This window comes from Belonocnema kinseyi, chromosome 8, assembly GCF_010883055.1.
Source record: "Belonocnema kinseyi isolate 2016_QV_RU_SX_M_011 chromosome 8, B_treatae_v1, whole genome shotgun sequence".
NCBI classification, from domain to species: domain Eukaryota; kingdom Metazoa; phylum Arthropoda; class Insecta; order Hymenoptera; family Cynipidae; genus Belonocnema; species Belonocnema kinseyi.
In genome coordinates this window covers 48,129,816-48,153,626 of record NC_046664.1, presented here as the reverse complement: position 1 = coordinate 48,153,626, position 23,811 = coordinate 48,129,816, and positions in this window count along the sequence as shown.

The window sequence follows — 23,811 nt, the reverse complement described above, 5'->3', positions numbered from 1 at the left end:
TGTGCAACCAACTTCAAACATTAAAAACTACCCCCTATACGGAAAACACCATGGCGTGGCCAGAGAATCGTTTCGCTGGCCCCGACATTATACAAAATTAACGTTAGATAGGTGTATTATTTTCGTCCAAATTTGTTTATATTTGTGCAACAAACTTCAATCCCTAAATAATAACCCCCTGTTGGACAAACGTCATATCGGATCTAGCGAAACGTACCGCTAGTCCCGACATTATCCGAAATCAACTTTATATGGGTGCATTATTTTCGTCTTAATTTGTTCAAATTTGTGCAACCAATTGCAAACCCTAAAAACAACCCTCTGTACGAAAAACACCATGGCGGGGCCTGAGGAACGTTTCGCTGGCTCCGTCATTATCCAAAATTAACTTTGAATGAGTGTATTATTTTCGTCTCAATTTGTTCAAATTTTTGCAACCAACTTCAACTTGTAAAAATTACCCCCTGTTAGGCGAAAACCATATCGGATCCAGCGAAACGTACCGCTAGTGCCGACATTATCAAAAATCAACTTTATATAGGTGCATTATTTTCGTCTTAATTTGTTGAAATTTGTGCAACCAATTTCAACCCCTAAAAACAACTATCTGTAAGAAAAACACCATGGCGGGGCCAGAGAAACGCTTCTCTGGCCCCGGCATTATAAAAAATAAACTTTATATAGGTGTATTATTGTCATCTTAATTTGTTTAAATTTGTGCAGCCAATTTCAACCCCTAAAAACTACCCCCTATGCAGTAAGCACCATGGTTGCGCCAGCGAAACGTTTCGCTGGCCCCGACATTATTCAAAGTAAACTTTGCACGGGTGTATTTTTTTCGTCTCAATTTATTTAAATTTGTGCAAACAACTTGAACCCCTAAAAAACAACACCCTCTTTGGCAAACCTCAAATTGGATTCAGCGAAACGTACTGCTAGTCCCGAGATTACCCTAAATCAACTGTATATAGGTGAATTATTTTTGTTTTAATTTGATTAAATTTGTGCAACCAACATTAACCCCTAAAAACTACCCTATGTACGAAAAACACCATGGCGGGGCCAGTGAAACGTTTCGCTGGCCTCGAAATTATCCAAAATTAGCTTTGCACGGGTGTATTATTTTCCTCTCAATTTTTTCAAATTTGTGCAAAAAACGTGAACCCCTAAACAACAACCCCCTCTTGGACAAACGTCAAATCGGATTCAGCGAAACGTACTACTAATCCCGACAGTATCTAAAATTAACTCTAAATGGGTTATTATTTTCGTCTTAATTTGTTTAAATTAAGACTAAAATAATAAACCCATTTAAAGTTAATTTTGCATAATGTCGGGGCCAGCGAAACGTTTCGCTGGCCCCGCCATAGTGTTTTCCGTACAGGGGGCAGTTCTTAGAGGTTGAAGTTGGTTGCACAAATTTAAACAAAATAAGACGAAAATAATGTACCCATTTAAAGTTAATTTTGGATAATCTCGAGGCCAGCGAAACGTTTCGCTGGCCCCGCCATAGTGTTTTCCGTACAGGGGTAGTTCTTAGGATTTGAAATTGGTTGCACAAATTTGAACAAATTAAAATTAAAATAATGCACCCATATAAAGTTGATTTTGGATGTCGTGGCCAGCGAAACGTTTCGCTGGCCCCCCCCCCACTGTTTTTCTGAGAAATCAGGTACTTCCGGTGATGCACAAATGTTAGTTTTGTTTTTACAAATTTGAACAAATTCTGCACTAAATATTTGGCAGAAAAAAGTTAAATTTGCATGGGTGGTGGGGCTAGCGAAATGGTCCGAGTGCGAAATGCAGAGAGGAAGGATACAAAGGGCAGAGCAATGGGAGGAATGGGGATGGGAGTAAGGAATGAATGTATAACAGGGAAAGATGAGAAAGACAATAAAGAACAAAAAGAAGGATCAATAGTAGAAGAGGTAATGATTGGAGGAGAGAAGTAGAAGGTAGTGGAAGTTTATGTGAACAATGACATGCATGGGAAAGCAGAGGAGATGAAAGAAATGATTGAAGAAAATAAAGAAGAGATTAGGCTGAAAATAGGTGGGTATTTTTTAATACGTGCACAGGAGACTGAGCAGGAAGGAAATGGGGAGAAGAGAAAGAAAAAATCCAAAGATAAGGTACTAAATGGAGAGGGGAAAAACTTGTTGAAGAGCTTGGAGGAATTGAGATAGTATATTTTAAACGGAAATATAGAAGGAGATGAGAAAGGAGAATATACACACAGGAGGTAAAAGGGGAACGGTAATTGATTGCCAAGGGAAGGAAAACAAAAGTTTAGAGAAAAGCTCAGAAATATCAAAAAAGTTTAAATGTTCCTTTTTTGGTTACAAATTTACCTTTCTCAGTTTAAAAACTTAGTAATATCCGGATTAACTGTCACATAAAATTCAATTCGGCAGATTCCAACACTCACTCGGAAAATCACGTTTTTATTTTATTTGTGGATTTATTACCGAAGTTTATAATTGGCCACAGGGTCACATAGACAATATAGGCATATTAGCAACTTGATTCGCTATGAATGACCTCTCGGTTCTCCATCTTATATTTAAATTTGTTGGCTCCACCCTTCCCTTAACTACATTTTCTTAATTTCCTTCCCTCATTCCTTCCTTTTCCAGTACATAAATGTACACTTTGTTTTGACTTGCATTTGAAAAATTAATTTTAATCACCTAAAAATTTGTTGCAAAATATAATTTTCTACGAACTTACAATAACTCATCAATTCATCATATTTTTAATAATAATTTGTTTAAAGATTTATTTTACATATAATTCTTTTATAATATTTAAACTCCAACATTATGATATAGCTGAAGGAACTCAGCTGATGGAAGCTGGAAATGATGATGGAAGTTAAAAGCAACGAAAGGCAAAAAGCGACAACGAAGAACTCATTACATTTATTAGAGTGTCAGAAGCAAACTTAATTATGAGATGATGGAGAAATATGATCTGCGAGAAAGGGGTTACCTTTGGGAAGAGAAGTTTAAAAAGTATCCTCACAGGAAAAGTCGATAACAAGGATAATGATCTGGAGAATTTTTGTCTGGAAAATATTGAGTTCAAAAAATCATACTCAAGCCTAATTCTAATAAAATATTCGTACACTTAAAAAAATTGCCAAGAAAATATATTTTGGATGTAGAATCTTATTTCGAAAAACGCATTTCTTGATTTTATCGTTTTTTTCTCGAAAAATAAGGTACAAATATATTTTTCAAATATACATAACCTCCGTTGCCAATTTTAAGGCAGAAAGCGGTACGCATATTTTCTCCCTTTTTCTCGTATTATTGCTTAATACGAGATAAGTAATAAAACCTAATAAGAAGATAAAAACTTTTTTTGTTAAATTTTTTTTAAAAGTCTGGTGTCATGTTTTTACGACCCAGAAGTTAGCTATGCATATAGATTTGAAAATTCGACCTTGAATAAAAAATGAAATAATAGACGTAGTCCTAAAGAAAAAGTGAAGATAGATCTGGATTCTTCTCGGCCATGTCTCGGGATATTTTTTTTCATTTTTTTAAAATCAATCATTTAAACAATAATTATGTTTAAAAATTTTTCAAAATTTATTTAACAATTTTTGTGAACAATTCAGAGTTGTTAAGTGAAAAATAACATACCATGAAGTATCATGAATGCCGGGAAGAATCCAGAACTATCTACACCTTTTTTTAAAGACTTTTGGTTTTTTTTTATAATGAAGGATAAATAATCAAATCCATATAAGCCATGGGATATCGTAAAGGTGTGTGCGTAGAGGGGGCAAAAACAATGTTTAAACTAACATTTTTGCATTGTTTAAATTTTTTTTTATTCATGACACTTCAAGGTATGTTATTTTTCACTTAATAACTCTGAATTGTTTACCAGAATTTTTCAATAAATTTTGAAAAATTATGAACAATATAATTGTCTAAATAATTAATTAAAAAAAAATGAAAAAAAAACTCCTGGAGATATTGCCGAGAAGAATCCAGAACTATCTTCACTTTTTCTTTAGGACTTTTGGATTTTACAATAATAAAGGATATATGTTAATGAACAACGTAATTGCTTAAAAAATGACTTTAAAAAAACACTCAGAGATATGGCTCAGATGATTCCGGTGGTATTTTTACTTTTAGGATACGTCTATTATTTTATTTTTTATTGAAGGTCGAATTTTAAAATCTATATGCACAGCTAACTTCTGGGTCGTCATATTTTTGCTTTAAAATTTGTCTAGTTTGGTTTAAATGTTTTACAATATTTTTTTAATTTAAATATTTTTTTGAAAGTGCAATCATTTTGTTAAAAAGTGATCTCTTTGAATAAAAAATTCCTCTACTTGGTTGAAAGTTGAATTTCTTTTCAAAAATTAGTTTTTCTTGTTAGAAATTTATCTTTGTTCGTGAAAAATTCAATTATCTGTTTAAAAATTCGCCTTTTTGGTATAAACTCAATTTTTTTGGTTCAAAAATCTTTTTTTTCATTGAAACTCAAACTATTTAGTTGAATGTTGAACTATTTTGTTTGAAGATTTCTTTTTTTTTAAGATTCATTGTCATAGTTAAAAATGTATTTTTATCATTGACAATTTAACTACTTACCTGAAAGAGGAACAACATTGTTAAAAAAAAAACATTTTTTCCTCTGAAATCTCATCATTTTAGTTTTAAATTAGTCTATTTGATTAAAAAATGAACCATTTTGTTGAAAATTCAATTTCAACAGTTGAGAATCAATTTTTCTAACTGAGCATGTAAAAGTATTTTATTTTTGCCGAAAATTTAATAATTGATCCTTCCGGGTGAAAAGTTCAATTGATTTGTATAAGATACGTGTTTTTGGTAACAATTTGGTGTTCTTTTATGGTAACAAACTCAACTGCTTGGTTAAAAATTCCTGTACTTTGTTAACCATTCTTATATTTTGTTAAAATTTCGACTTCTTTGGTAGAAAGTGTATCGTCTTAGTTAAAAATTTAAACATATTCTTGAAAATTAAATTTTCGTTGTCCAAAATCAACTGTTTCAAATGAAAATGTAGTTACTCAATTTTTTTTTTCAAAATTAATACTCTTAAATAAAAATTTATTATTTCTAGTCTATTGAAAGTAGATTTCATAGTAAAAATTCAATCTTTTTGTTTGTTTTTTCTTGTCAAAAACAACATTATTTAGTTAAAAATCTTAATATTTCGTGGAAATTTCATCTTTGTAGTTTTTCGCAGCCCTGGACAGAAACCCTTTTAGTCTTGGTCGGGTGCTCACCCGTCGTACTTTTTTCCTAGGATGGGAAATGCGGGGGGGGAGTGGGTGAAGTAAGGGAAAACATGGTAGGAAAAGTCGGGATAAATAGGTTAGGGGGAATTATATGAATTCAGGGGAAGTGAGAGGATTGGAAGATGGATAAGTAAGGGGGCATAATAGGAGGCGAAATAGGGGAAATGCGGAGAGAAGAAGTAGGGGAAATGATGGGTATGAAACTAGGTGAGAATTTAACTTTTTTTATAGCAAATTCAACAATTTGGTTAAGAAAATCACGTATTTTATTGAACAGGTGTCCTTTTTCTTAGAACATTAATTTTCTTGATCGAAAATTCATCTTTTTTATGAGGATTCACCTATATTCCGAAAAATCCATCTTTTCGGTTATAAGAGTTAACTTTCTTCTGAGACATTTGAAAAATTTGAAAACCTAAAACTTTTGTTCAAAATTCGTTTTATTTTGTGTCCTGTTTATTTTATTTGAAACGCAGCTATTCACTTAAAATTTTAGTTATTTTGTTGTAAGTTCCATGACTTTGTGAAGCCATATTTCTCGGTCGAAAATTTCATTGTTTTGTTAGAAATTTTTTTTTTTTTGGTTCAAAATTGTTTTTTCTTGTTTGTTGAAAATGAATCTGAGAAATAAATTGGTAACGTAGTTTATGCAGGACCCTTAACTGTCTCGTACAATATTGAACATTACCAAGTTACCTACCACTCTTTTGCATAATGAAAAAGCATTTCGCTTTGAGTTCACGAGTTTCTGAATATGTATGATTTTTAGTTTAATCGTGTGGGCGAAATCTTTAATCTCTAACACCCTGAATGTTAAAGCTTGTAAAGGTGTTTAAATTCCCTTCACACCAGAGAATTATGAAGGCAACAACCTTCCTTATTTGCATGGATATTGCCGCGTTCGCCGCAAACAAATTCTCTTCATTATTATTAAATTTTAAATTAATTTATTTTTAAAATATGTATAATAGAACATTTTTAATAACTAAAAACTAAACACGCGCTCTATTAGTGCTATTATTATTATTTTGCGGTGTCGCTATATTTTTAATTTATAATGTAAAATTAATATTTATACAAAATTGTTATATTTTGTAGTATATATTTTCTGAAATAATACTAGAGAAAAGCAAGAACAATATTTTTCATAATTGACTAACGTAAAATATTATTATATATTGCTTTTTTATTACCAAGAGCGATTTTCTACGACAAAAATCAATAGCATACAATCACAAAAAAAAGTTTTAAATTGTAAATATTGATCAAAATGTAATGATTTTTGTTTATAATAACCTATTTGCGGTAAAAAAGTTTTGACATAATCTGAAATTGTTCTTCAATTGAATGGGCCATAAAAAGTTTATAATCTTCTTCAAAATATACATTTTTTAAATTTAAAATATCAATTTTTAACGAATACTACTAATTGATTTACTCCCTAATTTTTCGTAATTGCAAATTTTATTTGGTCGTACTACCATAATTTTAATTGGAAAGTACCAATTTATGATGTAAAGCACTATGAGAACCTAAAAATTGTTCAAATATGTGAAATTCTCTTTCTAATTTAATGTAGAGAAACATTAAAATATTAATTTCAGTCAAAAAATACTAACATAATTCAATATTGTCAAAAGATTCTAATTCTCGTTTGAATTAACTTAAAAAAAGACGTAAAGTGTCAATAAATTTATTATGCTTCGAAAATAATTTCTGATTGAAATTATTGGTGTTTAATTAAAAACTCTAAAACAACTTAAAATTGTTAGGAATTTGGAATCTGGATTACGATATTCATTAAAAAAAATGCAGTTGAAGAAAATTAGTCAAAAAAGAATTTTTCAGCATATTAGGATGAACTTTATAGCGTATTCGGTTATCCTGCACTGGTGCACTCCGATCTGCACCGATGCAAGTCGGAGTGAGAAGGAAGAAGTAAAAGAAAGTAAGACTCCCCTTCAACGGTTCCCAATTATCCTTTACGACTTACTTTAATTTCTTGCAATTTCTCTTATTTAAAGGCTATAGTTTCCCCCTCACTTTCGCTTCTTACCTCTTCATTTCCTATTACGATCACTACAATCCTTACTTCCCCTCTTATAATTTTTCCGTACTTTCCTTACCTTCCCAACCCTCATTTCTCGTCAATTCCCCCTTTTTCTCGCCCCTTCGTTTCCCTACTTTCTCTTCCCTCGTTTCCTCGACCACCCTGACTTTTCTTACTTCCCTTTCCTAATTCATCGTCGTCTTTTTCCCCGTCTTTCCCTTCCCTAGTTTTCTTTAATCACCCAGAAATTCTCTTACTTTTCCTCTCCTTATATCTCCCCACTTCTACTACTTCTCCTTCCTTGATAAACAATCAATTATTCCACTACCCCTACCCTAATTACCCTCACTTCCTCTGCTTTCTTTTCCTCATTTTCCCTACTTCCACTATAATCACTTTACCTTATCTCCCTCATTTCCTCTCGCCACACTTATGCTTTCGCCATTTCCCTATTTTCCCCACTTCTAATTTCGCCTAATTGTCCCTCACTTCCCTACTACCCCTCTCTTAATTGCCCCTATCCTTCTTGCCTCTTGTCACTAATGCTCTCCTCGTTTTCTCTATTTTCCCCACTTCTAATATCCCCTTTTTGTCCCCACTTCCCGGCTAATTCTCTCTTTCCCGCCTCTCATTTCCCCTCAATTTCCCTCATTTTCCCTCATTCCTTGAAAAAATTTACGACGGATGGATGGAAACCAGAATAAAACTATATGGGTTTCTGCCCGCAGCTCCGAAACCCTAAAATATAATACAAAATAAGATTATGATTTTTTTTACTGAAAGAGATTTTTTGCAGATTCAATTTTCAAACATTCAAATTTAGGATGTAAAACAATTTCAAGTATTGAAAAGCCAATCAGGTTTGAAACAATAATGATTGCCCGATTTTCGAGACATAATGTTTACATCACATTTTTACATTCTTATTCTAATGAGAAGGTAGTATTTTTATGTGATATTTCACTTTGTCGGTTTTTATCAAATCTCCACGCTTTGAGACCCACTGAGTCAGAAACAATTATTTTTACGAAGGTGTTTGTCTGTCTGTCCGTCTGTCTGTATTCTTTACGCACTATAACTTTAGAAAAATTGATCAGATTGGATTCTGCTTTGGCACACTTTTTTAAGGCTTAAAAAGAAAGAACAAGTTCGTAAACCAGCCATTTTGCATCAAATTTCAAAAAGTGAGCGCGTTTTTAAAATTGTTAAAACCAAATTTTTTCAATATTTCCCAATTCTATGAACGGTTATTCCAATTATGAACGGTACCAAAAATAATGAAAAATCAAAAAATTCCATTTTTTGTCAAACTATGCTAGTTACGAAAAAAAATGAATGAGCAAAAATTGCGCGCCCTGGAAAGACCTACAAATTTATAATGAATCACTTTTCGATAGGACGCATAGTTTTTGCTTTTAGTCGTAAAAAAAACATTAAAAATAAAAAAATAAACATTTTTTGGACTAAAGGCACAAGCTATGAAGAAAATGAGACCAAACTTGTTCATCCAAAAAAGAGCTTTTCGTCTAAAAACATCTATAAATTTATTATTAATCATTTTTCGATAGGACGAGTAGATTTTCTTTCAATCGTAAAAAATAAGATTAAAAATAAAAAAATTAAATTTTTGGAAAAAGGACGGAAAAGGCGAAAGAGGACATAGGCTCCTATATAAGATCCTATATAGGTTCCTGTATTAAACCCTATGCAAATGCGTAGTAGTTTTTCTTTAATCGTAAAAAGCAAGATTAAAAATACAAAAATATATAAAAACAAGGAAATAAGAATTAGTATGATTCAATTTTTATGCATATTATGAATTGTAATGATATAAATTTATTAAAATATATAGTACATGTTTCAGCGAAGTTTAGAATACAATTTAAATCAAAATAAGAAACAAATATTAAAATAATCATAACAAATACAATTTGTATAATGCAGAAAAGTTTACAATTTGGAAAAAGTCGAGTGCGAAGCACGATATACGTGATGAGAATGTGTTGGTTAAAGCCGACAAAAGAGAGTTCAAAATCACAAAATTGCATCTTTCGGTCCATTGACCTTTATTTTAAAAAGTCTGTGCATGAATGCGAGAGAAATGTGAAGACCGAGCGCGGAGTGCGATTGCCATCAGTCGCGTGCCGTAGGTGCACTCAAACTCTCGAGCTAAGCTCTTTTAAAAAAAGAGAATTCACAATCTCAAAATTACAGTGATGGATGTCTGAGTCTTCATTTTAAAAGGTTTGTGCAAGAATGTGCGAAAATGTAAAGACCGAGCGCGGTGCGCGAGCTAAATTTATAATCGAGCGCGAAGCACGAGATCACTGTATAATAGAGCGCCCTAGGCGCGCTCAAACTTGCGAGCGAAACGAGCCGCGCGCAGTGCGCTATTAGAATGTGCCCGCGTAGCAGGCAGATTTATTTTAGATAGGATTACTCGAAATTGATGGAAACAACGATAATCTAGAAACCAATAAAAATTAAAACCGCAATTTAAGGTGAATTTTTAAAAATTTGTCTTGGATTGTAGTAAAGCATAACTTAATTTTTGGTTTTAGATTATTAAGATTATAAATCTGGATGGCTCGAGCAAGTATACTTCCTGGTTGCTGTAAGTTATTGCTCGATATCCTAACGACTTATACAAGCGTAAATCTGGCAAAAAAGTAAATTATAAAAAATGCCACCATTTTTAAATTGCCAATTTTCTTTGATGCATGTATTGATAAGTGCATTTTAAATGCATTTTTAACGAAATCGAAAAATGAGTTAGCTTACCGGAGAAGATATTATTGAAAAATTCCTATTCTTGTATCATACAACTAATATATGTGAATTAGACCAAAATAACAATCACGTGATAATTTCGTTCAAAGAATTATTTTTCATTAAAAATCTAATGCTTAATTTTTCTCCTTTGTTTGCTCACTAATTCTCTAAGAAATAAAAGTATTATGAAATATTAATTTTAAGGCAGTATTCTACTTGGAGACGCTAGAAAAAAAGCTATTCTTGTCAATTCTTTTGGAGATTATTAATAATGATATCGATGTAGAGTTTGTTAAGCCTAATAAACAGACTATTAAAATACATTAAAATTTTTTAAAATTTATTTTATCCAGTCTTTATACATAAGAACGTCAGTCAAATTAAACTCCTCAAAAAGTAGATAGGTCCGCGCTGTTGTAAAAATCTCAAGAATGGATAGTCAAAACAAAAAAATTAAACAGTTTTAGATTTAGTATGACTCCAGCAACCGGCTGAAATAGGATTATTTAAAAAATTTAATTTCAATTATATTTTTTTTGCAAAAAACTTTATAAATAAACCCTTCTTTCGTGTTTTTTTTTCGCCGCCATTTTGTTATTTTTGCATTTAAATCAGAAATCCAAGTTCAGCCAGTAGCTGGATTCATACTAAATCGAAAACTGTCTTTCTCGGACCGACTATTCTCGAGATTTTTACAACAGCTTGGACCCACCTACTTTTTTGAGAGTTGACTTTGACTGACGTTTTTATGTATAATAAAAGACATAAAATAAATGAAAATTTTTTTAAATGTATTCAAAGAGTGTATTCATGAAGCCTAATAAACACTACATCAATATCATTATTAATAATCGCAGAAAAAATTCACAAACACAGATTTTTTTTCGAGCGTTTCAAAGTAGAATACTGCCTCAATAAGGTATGAGGTTTGGGTCATTTTGTCATAAATAGAAGCAGCTATTTCGTTACTATATTAAATAATTTAAACGAATTGTACCCTAATTAAACTTAAAATTTTTACTTATATCAATTTTAGCACTAGTTAATTGTTTTTGATGGTTTTAATATGGATTATATGAATGGAAAGATAAATGTATTAGAAACTGCGAGTGATAGCGTGCTGATACGTGAATACTCCGATTTCAAAGGGTTGAGTTACGTTTAAAACCACGATCAATAAACCCTCGAGGATTCGCGTGATCAATCTGAGTAACAATTTGAATTTCAGCCACGCTGAAATTCGATATAATTCATGATTATAATGCAGTGGCTCCTTTAAGAAAAATTATATTTTCTGTTTAAGACCATCTGAAGATCAGTTAATATTAAAGTATTTTATTCTTATTCAATTTTCTTAACTCTGATTGAACATTGTATCAAATATTAATTTCCGCAGAGTTCCAAAAAAATGCAATAAACGAAAAGGATATTTCCCGCCAAGAGCAAAAAACTATATATCCCGCAAAATATTAAAAAAATTACAATTTACCGGAATTTTCAACAGTTAAATCTTATTTATTAGCAAAATTATATGATAGGGAAATATTACATTGTCAATTAATAATATATAAAAAATATAAAATAAGATTTCTGTATATCCAATTTTAAATTGTAGATTTTAAGCTTGAAGTATGGCCGTGCTGTACAGATCGCACCATGCTTCTAACACGTGTGTCCCTATTTTTCCAAGGTATTTAAAACGCATGATATAACACACCAAAAAAATTCAGCTTGATGCGAGTACAATAGAGTAGGTAATAGGCGGTCCATTAGACCGCATGTCCACGACAGAATTAAAATTTTACATTTCTGCCTATAGGACTGCACTATTCTTCAGTCTATAATCTATGAGAATTCCTATTTATTAATCCTAGGTTTCACATTCTTTACCTCTTTTTACGTTTTACGACTAAAATGCGACTTGAATTAATAGAACTGAATAAGTAAGTTACAAATTACTATCCAACTTTTGGTTAATAATTTATCTCTATAGCTGAAAATATAATTTTGTTTAAAAGTCTTTTTTTCTTATTGAAAACTCAGATATTTGGTTAAAAATTCGTCTTTTAAATTAAAAATTTATCAATTTTATTTTATTTTCTTTCCGAACAAAACATTTTTTGGTTGAAAATTCAACTATTTTGTTGAATTTCTTTCAATTCGAAAATGTATTTATTTTGTAGAAATGTAATCCATTGCGGTAAATATTTGCAACTTTCTTCTTGAAAAGTCCTCTGTTTGACTCAAAATTCTACTGTTGGGTTTTAAAAAAATCTATGTAATTTATTTATTTATTTATCTATGGAGCCACAAAACTGACCTAAATAGTGTCGTTGTATTGTTCAAGATTAGTCAAAATCCAAAATTTTGGAATTTTATCTTACTGGTTTTTAATTGTTTTTTTTAGACCTTGCATTTTAGTGGTCGTTGAATTTTTTTAGGTTGGCTACTAAGCACCTGGCGTTGTTTATTAAAACTGTGATTTAATATTTTCATAGTTTTTTTGCTGTAAATTTTTTTTTTCAAGTTTAGGCCGGCATAAAAAATTTGTTGTAAAAGTCAATAACAATCAAATACCAATGTCACATTTCGATCAAAATCTTCAGCCGCTCATTGAATTCGAAAAAATCTGATGCTTAAAAGTGAGATTAGTGTTTTAGAAGAGAAAACTGTTTTTTTTTTAGTAGACTGCACACAAAATATTCTTAGTGCTCGCGCGTCGCACTGAAAAATGTATACAACGTGCTATGATATGGATTACATCGCATTTCTCTCCAAAAGTAATGTAGAACAATGTGAGATAAAAAAATCTTATAAATAGAAAAAGTCTCAAAACTTTTTTATAAACAAATGAGATGTTCATTAACAAATTCATTATTGTAAATTCAAAAACATATTTCCATAATAGATATTTATAATTAAACATTTTAATTTTACAGTCGTTAATATCCTTCGTTCATATTTATTTATTTTGTAGTTTATATCAGTTTAGCCATTTACGAGAAAAATGTGATTCATGTTGAAAAATTATAATTTTCTTCTTACTCACTTTAACAGAAGATTTTTGTTCGCAACCTAACATTGAGAAAATATCTTGTAACAAGAACGGTATAAAAATATCAAGTAAAAATAATTCCAAATGCTAGATAGTCAAATTAGAAAAACGAAATCTCGACTAAATATTCAAAGTCAAATAAAAAAACTAATGCACTCGCTGTGTAATAAAATTTTGAATTAGTTCTTGCATTATCTTATTTTAATAGCAAATTTTTGTCATATATTAATTTGGAAAGAAGTTTATAAAATTGTAAATATACTTTGAAAGTAATTAGCTTTTAATGCTTTTCTCAGAAAACTTTGATTGTGCAGGATTTCAACTGTAAGTTATTGTATAACGAAATAGTTAAATTTCGAATATGTAACAGTATTAAATTAGTAATTGTATATGTTTAATTTCGATGTAGTGTGTCAAATTTAAAACGTTATATCAGTTTCGTAGGTTAGAAGTGAAAATTTTCAATATTTATTATGTCTAATAAAAAATATTCACCGTCAAAATGTTCACATATAGTGTGTAGAACTTTAATTTTTTAATTTGAAATCAGCCAAATTGGTATTTCTATAAATTTATAACTCTTAATTTTTAATTAAAAAAAATTAGTTTAAAAATAGTTTAAAAGATGTTAATTTGAAAATTTAAAGATCTAATTGTATTTTGTGTGTGTGCTGCTTTTGGGTAGCAAGTGAGAATAATAATATTAAGAATAACCGAGCCCCACAAAAAAATCGTCTTCAGCTGGAGCTAAGCCACCATATCCATACGTTTTTCAGATCATTAAATCCAAATCCGGAGTCAGTTTGAACCCGTTAGGGTCAGGGTCAATTGAACCCCAAAATGAAGAATACCATTGGATCAGAGAAAACCATTGGATCGGACGAAACCATTGGATCGGAGAAAACCTCTACTCTCAGACGTTTTTAGGGTTACTGAATCCGAATCCGGGGTCAGTTTTACCCATCAGGTCAGGATCAAGATCAAATGAAGGTCAAAATGAAAAAAACCATTGGATTAGAGAAAACCTCTACTCGTAGACGTTTTGGAGGTAGTTGAATCCGAATACAGGGTCATTTTGACGCCATAGTATCAGGATCAATGTGAAGCGAAGGTCAAAATGAGAAAAAAAAAACTTGAATCGGCGTCAACAACTACTTTAAGACGTTTTTGGGGTTGCTGAATCAAATCCAGCGACATTTTTAGCTTATCAGGTCAGGATGAAGGTCATCCCTAGGTAAAAATTGACAAAACCATGTAATTGGAGAAAACCTCTAGTCTTAGACGTTTCTGAGGTCACTGAAACAGAATCCAAGGTTAGTTTGACCCAATAAGTTCGATTCCATAGCTATCTCAATTTTGACCATGGGACGTTTTCAATTCGTGGGTCACGCAAATTCAATGGTTTGTTCTTATTTTGACCTTCAATTAAATTTGATCTTGACCTGATGGGGCCAATTTGATCCCGGATTCGGATTGAGCGACTCCAAAAACGTCAGAGAATAGAGATTTTCTCCGATTTCATGGTGTGATCCATTTTGACCTTCAATTTACCTAGATCCTGAAATGATGGATTCAAAGTGCCCCTTTGATTCGGATCAAACAAGCTAAAAAACGTATAGGTATAGTGGCTTAGCTCGGGTTGAAGAAGGTTTTTTTGTGGGGATGTGTGATGAATAAAATTCCTGCTGAATACAGTAATTCTTTTTCGATGAAGAGAAATTTACTTATTTGAATTCGGCTAGATTGACACTAATTTTAAGAAAATTAAACAATCTTTTACCTGCAAATTATTAAATTCAGATGAGAGTAACACAAGAATTTTGTGTGAACAGACAAAGTGATGGCTTGCTATTCTTATTTAAAATAACTAGGATTCAGATAACAAAATTCTCAACTTCTTAAAAATCAATGTTAATCTACCCAAATCCGTAAAAAGATTTTTTCCTTTACTAAACAGAATTCCTGTGTTCAGCAGGCCTTTTTCTCATTTTTTCAATTTTTTATTCTCAGATTTTACCCTAAAAGCTACACAAAAATAATTTTTATACCATTTTTGTTCATATAGAATAAATTTAAAAAATTTAAAAAGTTAAAAGAATTTCGAGGGACCATTAATGCTATAATATTTCTATTTTATTTATAATCTCAAAAACTTTTCATTTCACCGCAGTTAAATAAAAAGATTTCAAAAGTTTGTCTAACAATTGTGACATCTAGATTCCCTATATTCTTTCACTAACATAATAATGCGATTGAAGGTTAGACAGTTAAAGTTTAGACACGGAGGAACCTGTCACTAATTTATGCTGATGCATCGGTAGATTAGGAATAATAATATAATAAGAGGGGAAAATCAACTGACTTTGCATGTGAGCAAAACATGATTTCATAATATGCATATATATTGAAAAATAATATATTCAGACACGTCATTTTTCGTTCACTTAAATGGTACGCAAATTTCAAAACATGCTAGAAAATAATTTAATATTGAGTCGAAAGATACGAAATTAAAGATTTTATTTTACTTCTCAAATATATGAAAAAAAATGGTCATAATAGGCGATTCGTGTCTATAAAAAGGCGTTTTTAATCAATTAAGACATTAGTTAAATCATCTGAATCATCTCCTCACATAATCCCTACTAATCCCCTCTACTCGCCCACTCCTTTATAATTTCCCTTCTTTCATGTCTTCCTTCACACTTCTCTCTTCCACCACTTCACGTACTTCCTCCCTGATTATCCTACTTCCCTTCCTACTTCTTATATTTTCTCCTTCTACCACACCACTTCCTACGTTTTATTTCTCACATCCCCGCTGTTTCACTATTCTCCTTATTCCCCCACCCCTCTCTTACCCAACTTCTTCTCCTACTTCTCTTAATTTATTCGCCAACTCAACCTCCCTCAACTCTTCCTATCTCACTTCTCCTTATTTCCATTATATCACCTTTCCTTGCTCTCCCCGCGGTGACCCCTTAATTTTTCTTACATCCCTTTTCAATGTTCCCTAATTCATCTCACCTGCTTTCTCTAATTTTCTTCACTATCCCTCATTTTCCCTACAAAATATATTTTCATTTTCCTCCACTCGCTTTATCTCCCTCCACCATCCATACTTTTCTTTTCTATACTTTATTCCTACTAATTTTTTTACACGTACTTCCTTTAACTCTCCTACGTCCCATCTCGTAACGTCCTCTCTGTTCCCTTGCGACCCCCCCCCCTTAAGATCTAAAATCGCTTTCATTAAACAACGTCCTCTCAAGTTCCTCTTTTATCTTCCCGGAATCACCCTAACAACCTCCAATTTCCTCTACATCTGAACACTTTTCTTACGACCACTTCGCCTGTCTTCACCTCCCTTAATTCATCCTAATTTTATTTTATTTCACCTACTTATGCAACGTTTACTCATTTCACCTTTCTCATTTCTCCTTTTTCCTGTTATATCATCTCCCATTATACTTCCTACGCCTACCTCTTGATTTTTCCTGAATTCTCTTCCCTCACTTTGCCTACTTACCCCCATGTATCTCATATACGTCCTCTTATTTCCTTAACAACTCCTTGTTACCCCCATGACCCATCAATTTTCCGTCCACCACTTGACAACCTTACACAAACCCTCTCATCACTACCCGTCCATCTACTTCCCTTACTTCCTCCTGCTATCCTTCAGTTTTCCTACTTCCTTCACCTACTTTTCCGTACATTCCTACTCTCAATCTTACTACTTCCCCTAACGTGTCTCTTCTACCTCCTCTAATTTCCTTTATAAACCCTTATTTCCTCTTCGACCAATACCTTCCCATCACATCAAATCACCTCCCTTCACCTCTTCTCCAGCCCATCAACTCTCTATATCAACCTATCTTTCCCCTACTGTCCTCCATTTCTCCTAAATCCCCTACCTTCACTCACTTCGCCTCTCTCTCTCGCCTCTTCTTTCTCCTTTTATTACTTCTCCTTAATTTCCCTATCGAAAAAGACACAATGAATCCGAACATAAATTTTAAAAATTGCAGGATTGTATGATGTATGTTCTGAAAATTGGAGGTAATTTCCACGTGAAAAACTTTAAGAAAATAAAATCAATAACATTTGAAAAGATTTGAAATATGAGTTTAATTCATTCCATGAAAAGGCGTTAGCCAGCTTGCAAAGATTGCGTGATTCTTCTTTTTATGACTTTTAAATAACCGATCTAGTGGCACTTTTCTCCATGTAATTGTGCAAGCTTGTTTGCAGGGCATAAACTTTCTGTCTTGTATCTACATTTTTTTCTTCAAAATTCAAAATGTAAAAGTTTATAAATATGATTATATTTACTTGAAAATTAATCCTAACCATTATTTTTCCGTACCTCTGCCTTTATTGTACACAGCGATGGGTAAGTTAATTTTGAATAGAATCTAATTATTGTTAACGTTCAATCAGAGAAATATACTAAGGAATGAATTAACTCTGATTTCAATCAGTATTCGGGTTCGCCTTTAATCAATTCATTTCTCAAATGATTATTTAGTCAATTTAAAAAATAAGAAGATCACTTAAGTCACTTTTTTAATAGAGTAAAATAGAGAACCCAAGAATTTATAAATTTTATTAATGTTCTTTAATTCCTCTAAATTCTTTTAAATTTATCCAGAAATCTATGGAATTTTTTTGAAAGCCTCTGAGTTCAATAACTTTTACTTAAATCAATGGAATATTTTAGTTTTTTTGTTTAATTTATTTCAATTTATTTGGAATTAACTCTGAATTCTTGAAAAATCTCTAAAATTTTTTGATTCCTTTTTAATTCTTCTACATTCATTTAATTCTACTAAATTTATTTTAAAAATTAACAGTTTTGGTTATTGAATCCTGAAGCCTTTAAAACTCACTCCTATTTTACTCAATGCGAATAAAATTTATTTTCAAAATATTGTTACATTATGTTTTTTATCAGTTTAATCAAAGTCTCTTGAAGTTCTCTGCATTTTCTAAATCTAATCCAATTTTACGAAAATCAGGGTAATACTTTGAATAAAAAATTATTTGGTCAATTAATTTGAAATTCACTCTGACTTTTTAATAATTTAGCTTGAATTATTTCGAGAGGTTTAGAAAATTTGTTGGAATTCTTCTAATTTTTTTTAACTCCTGCTGAAATCTTTTCAATTCCTTATAATTCTTGTTAATTCACTAAAATTCCATTAAAACTAGTGGAATATTTTGGATTTTTAAAAATTTCTTTCAATTCATTTGGGAGTAACCCTGATTTCTTGATCATTTATCTACAATTTTTTTTATTTGTTTCTTAAATTCTTTTGAATTCTCATAATTCTTTTAACTGTGATTGAAACCTTTAAGTCCACATAAATGGTTCAAAATTAACTTAATTGTACCCAATTAAATAGATTGAAAAAAATAATTTTTTGTATTTACACTGACATGATTTAGACTCATCTGGAATGGCTGAGAATTTTATCCAATCCTTTTGAAATCCCTAAATTTTTACAAATTTGCAGCAATGTTACTAAAATTGTTGGAATATTTTGTATTGTTTAAATTCCTTTTAACTCATTTGGAATTAACTCAAAGTTCTTATTAATTCATCGGAACTGCTTTTAAAAACAAAATTTTTTTAAATTAAATTAATTTTATTGTCTTCTTGTGGTCTAGGTAATGCTTTCGAACATATTTCGGCAACAAATGAGCATATCCACTTTGTGAGCCTTCAATAATAATAAACAATTATGATATATATCAAAAGGCAAAAATTGTTATTAACACTTATGATTTAATTTTCTTAAGGTCAAAAGTATTTAAAAATAAAATACATAGCGAAACTGATAGATAGAAAGTGCACTTTCTATAGTTAGTATCCATAATAAGATAGTTCTTCCATAATCTTATGTACATGCAATATTTTCCGTGTGAATACTCATAACAAAAGTGGGATACCATCGCTACATGGATGAAATTATTATTCAATTTTTTAAATAAGACTTACGGATTATTTTAAGTACAATAATAATTCATATGATTTCTTACCTCATTAGCAGTTAAGCTACAAATTGCAGGCAATGGTGTCAAAAGAGCATACATTTTTGAGGTTACTGAATCCGAATCGGGAGTTGGTCTCACATGGTCATATCACATTTCGTTCCTAAATTCAAAAAAGCGATGAGAGTTACATTTTTTTTCTCACTTTTGTAAGTAAAGGAAAGAAATGCAATCTAAATAAGTCAAACAATCTTCGGATTCGAATAGTTTCTTTAATCAATAATGCTAAATATTTTTTATCCAAATTAAGTTATAAATTACAACAAAAACTAAAAAATTATAATTGCCACGTTCCTTTGTATTTAGATTTCAGTTCATTAGGGGAGAGTTGTCCTAAGTCGGCACTGTGGGCTAAACCGGCACCCTCCCGCTTTTAAAAGATGGTACATGTGTCGGCTTGACCATTTTGACGCATGACAGGTTGGTAGACATGGACATAATTTATGCTGACAATTTTAACTTTATTTTTCACTTGAAAGCGTGAGCTAGGTATACATTTTTTGAGCAAACAGAATTCCATTTTCTTCCATTTTTGCGAAGCAAATAGAGGTGTGTAAATATTTTAAAAAGTGGAATCGATTGAGTAAGTTGGCTTCTGTGTTTTGTGTGCTTTCACCTGATAAAGTCGATTTTTAATTAGCATTTGTTGTATGTGCGTATTCGATGCTAGTGTCTTTTTTTATATTTTCATTTTGTCCTTCCTTTTCGACATTCCTGGTTTGAATATTTTCATTATTGCAATAGAGAAATGTTTCCATCCTATAAACAAAGATGAACAATATTCTACATGTTTTTTCATAGTTAATAGTTGAAATTTGTCCAGTTCCTCCTAAAACTGACATAATCTGCCCTTTTTACTTGTATTTGAGCCAAAAAATTATGTTTTGTCTCATGACCTACAGGTGCCGATTTAGGACCACAATTTTAAGAAATAGCAAAAATCAACTTCTTCACTTTGAGCTGCATTGTGAAGGAAAAAATCCCTCCACACTGCTCCGAACAAACTAGAATTTGAGATAAAGGATCGCAGCTACTAACCAAAGACACTAAAGTGATATGAAACACTGGTTCTCCTCTGTTTTTGACCCAAAAAATCTTACTGTGCCGACTTAGGACCACTCTTCGCTATATGGGTAATCCCCCACAGACAGGGCACTTTAGTGTCCGTGGCTTATATTTTTGAAACTATTATTTGTATTATTGCAAAACTTAGTAAAGGTCTTCATTTTAGTACCTCATAACAAGCTTTATACCAAAACTTAGTTTATATTGTTGTAAGCCAGTGTGAATAAATATTATGTACCCCAAAAATGGATTTAACATATATCCACGCACGCCAGAGTTAACCTCTGTAGTCACGTAGGAAACAAATAATGAACTACTTTAAACTTTATTATACTATTATTTGCGCGCGCACGCTCGCGCTCACTTTTGTACTCATTTTTATAATCTGCTCAATTTTTTAATAACAATTCATTTGTTAAAATTTTCTTGTTGAAATTAGATTCTGAAAGAGTGAATTCAGTGTATCAATGCACCGTAAAATATACAAGTACTATTATTAGGGAGCGTTCATATATTCCATAACGTTATTTTAAACACTTTTACCTTCCCACACCCTAACTGCAGTTACGTAATATTTTTTTGTATTATTTTTTAAAAAACTTAACGGACGTTTTGTAAATAAAAATAGATTTTCAGGATGAAGTGCGGTATAGAAATAAATTAAATAATATTTTGACGTATCACAACAATGCTTTTTTTATATTTGTTTAGTTGCACACATCTTGAATTTATTTACAAAGGAAGAAGTATCAGCATTTTTTCAAAGAATTATATAAGTTTTATCATTTTCATGAGACAATTGGGAAAGATTTTAAAAAATTCAAGACGTGTTAAAAAAATAATGCAGAAAATTTAAAATATATATATTTTGTTTTACCGGATTTCACAAATTATTAGAAAAATTTCCACCTTTTCAAAAGATATTTAGGTCTTTTATAATTTTAGAGGAAATAATAAATATTCCATAAATTTTCGGAAATGTTTCCAAGGTTTAAAATATTTGAAGTCTATGCAAAGCCTTTTGAATTCCTAAAAATATTTGTAAATGAATCCAATTTTTTCTTAAATGTTGAAAAATCATTTAAAGTGTAAAAAATTAACCTCAAAATCTTCCAAAATTTCTTACGAATTTGAAGAAAATTATAAAATATTTGTGAATATTTCATATTCGCCAACAAAAAATCTAGATTAAGAAAAATATATTTTGCGGGATTTTACAAAATAATAGGAAAAATTCGAGCACTTTTAGTATTAAATATCTACACAATACTTCTTAAATTCTTAAAAATTTTCCTAAAAACTTGAATAACATTAATTTCTTCACTTGAGACCTTTCAAAGTTATTCTAATTAAGGGCATGTGATACTTTACCTTATGGGTTTTCAGTTTTTCACACATTTTGTTCACAAATTTTAATTTGAAAAAAAATTAGTGTTCAGACGTTTGCGTTTTTAACGTCTGACTTTCTTTTTGTTTAAGAACTTTCACATAAATCTGAATTTTTTAAAATCTTCTGCAGTTTAAAAATCTTCTTCATTTTTGTAAATTTTCGCAATATTTGTAGAATTTTATGGTTTAATTTATGTTTTACAAAATTAAAACATTTTGCTTTAAAATCTTGTACTCTTTCTCGAAATTTAAGGAAATATTTGATGTTTTAAAATCTGTTTTGAATTTTCTGTTGAAGCTCATTTTTCAAATTAAAAATTCTTAAGAAATTGTTTTGGAAAACTAAAGAATTTATGGCATTATCCTGAATTTTCAAAAAAGTCCTAAAATATCTTATAAATTTTCATTGTTTTTTAATGGTGTTAAAACTTGTAAATATCTCTTAAATTTACTAAAATTTATTCTAAAATTATTTATTTTGGCACGATGTTGCTTTAAGCACTTGTTAACCCTTTTTTACTTTATAAAATATATGAAAAGTTTTTGAATCTTTTTTAATGAGCTCTTAGAACTCATTATAAAACAAAATGTTTGAAATTTTCCCATGAAAATAAACTATATGTTTTTCTTTCTCTTGACGCCCGAAGAAATTAGGTTTACCTAAATTTGAATTAAATCACGAAAAATGGAAATAAAAGTATTAAAATCTTCCATATTATTTTTTAACAATTTTGAAATCTTTAAAATTAACAATTATTATTTCAGAATTAATTATCAACTGCTTGAAATTTTTGCATAACTGTTTAATAAGAATTATTCTCAAAAATTGAATCTTTATCTATTTCGGTGTTGTGAAAAAATTAGTCATCTAACAATTCATTCATTTTTTGATAAATGATAACTTAAAAAGCATTTAAGAATCATTTTCATTCAAACATAGAAAAAATGTTTACTCTACATTTTTTTAAATATCACATTCATTTTTGAAAATTTGTTTTATTGGTTACTTTTGATACTAATTTCAGAAAGAAATCATTTATATGATTTGAAAAATCTAATGCAAAGACACATTTCAGTACATCAGAATCATTTGAAAAATTATCTAGCTGAAATAATATAATTGCAAATTTAAATTTACTTTTAATGTTTAAATTATACTCAATATTCCATTATATAACTTTTGAGTCAATAATTAAATTATGTTACTTAAATTTCGAGAACTAAGTTTTAATCTTTATTTATTTTAATTATCAGAATACGTTAATTAGCTAACAATCAATTGACAGTTTTACACAAGAAAAACCATTAAAATATAATTCGGTTATAAAACATTTCAAAAACTTTATATATTTTTTCTTATTTGATATTTTATTTAAAAAAATTTTATTTAATCTTAAGCTTTTAAACTGATTCCTTCTGAAAATCTTAGTTATTAATAACCTTCAATAATTAGCTAATAATAAGTAATTATTCTGTTCATAAAATGCAAGGCGTTAAAGAATTATTTTTATAAGGAATTATTCAAATAATTTTTACTTGGTGTTTTTCTAAAAATTTTTATTATTGATAAAATGTTTATATTATTCCAGAAAAAAGTAAAATATATACTCGGATCATTTAGAAATCATAATTCCGATACTCATCTTACAACAAAACAAAAATTTGAATAAATAATAAAATTGAAAATTTTGTATTTCAAATATTAATCAAATGTTATATCAATTATAACCGGTATTTAATAATATAATATTCACTTAAATCATCAATTTGTTAACTCAAATTTAAAATTTAATCTTTATGTAATTTAATATTGTAAAAAGTATCGATGAACTAATAATTAATTAATCTGTTTGTATCATAAAAAGAATTAAACTATAATTTTCATTTAAAAATTGAAATAATTTCCCCTTTCCCTTTTTTTAATTTTAATTTTTGAAAATTTAATCGCTTAGCAACTTTTGATACTTATCCGAGAACAAAATTGAAACACGTTTATAAAAATTAAATGCAGATACTCCTTTCACAACATCAGAATAATTTGAAAAATTATTTAATTAAAACTGTGGTATTTTAAGTGTTGATTCACTTTTGTCCTGCACATTATATTCAATATTCCATTCTATAATCTTA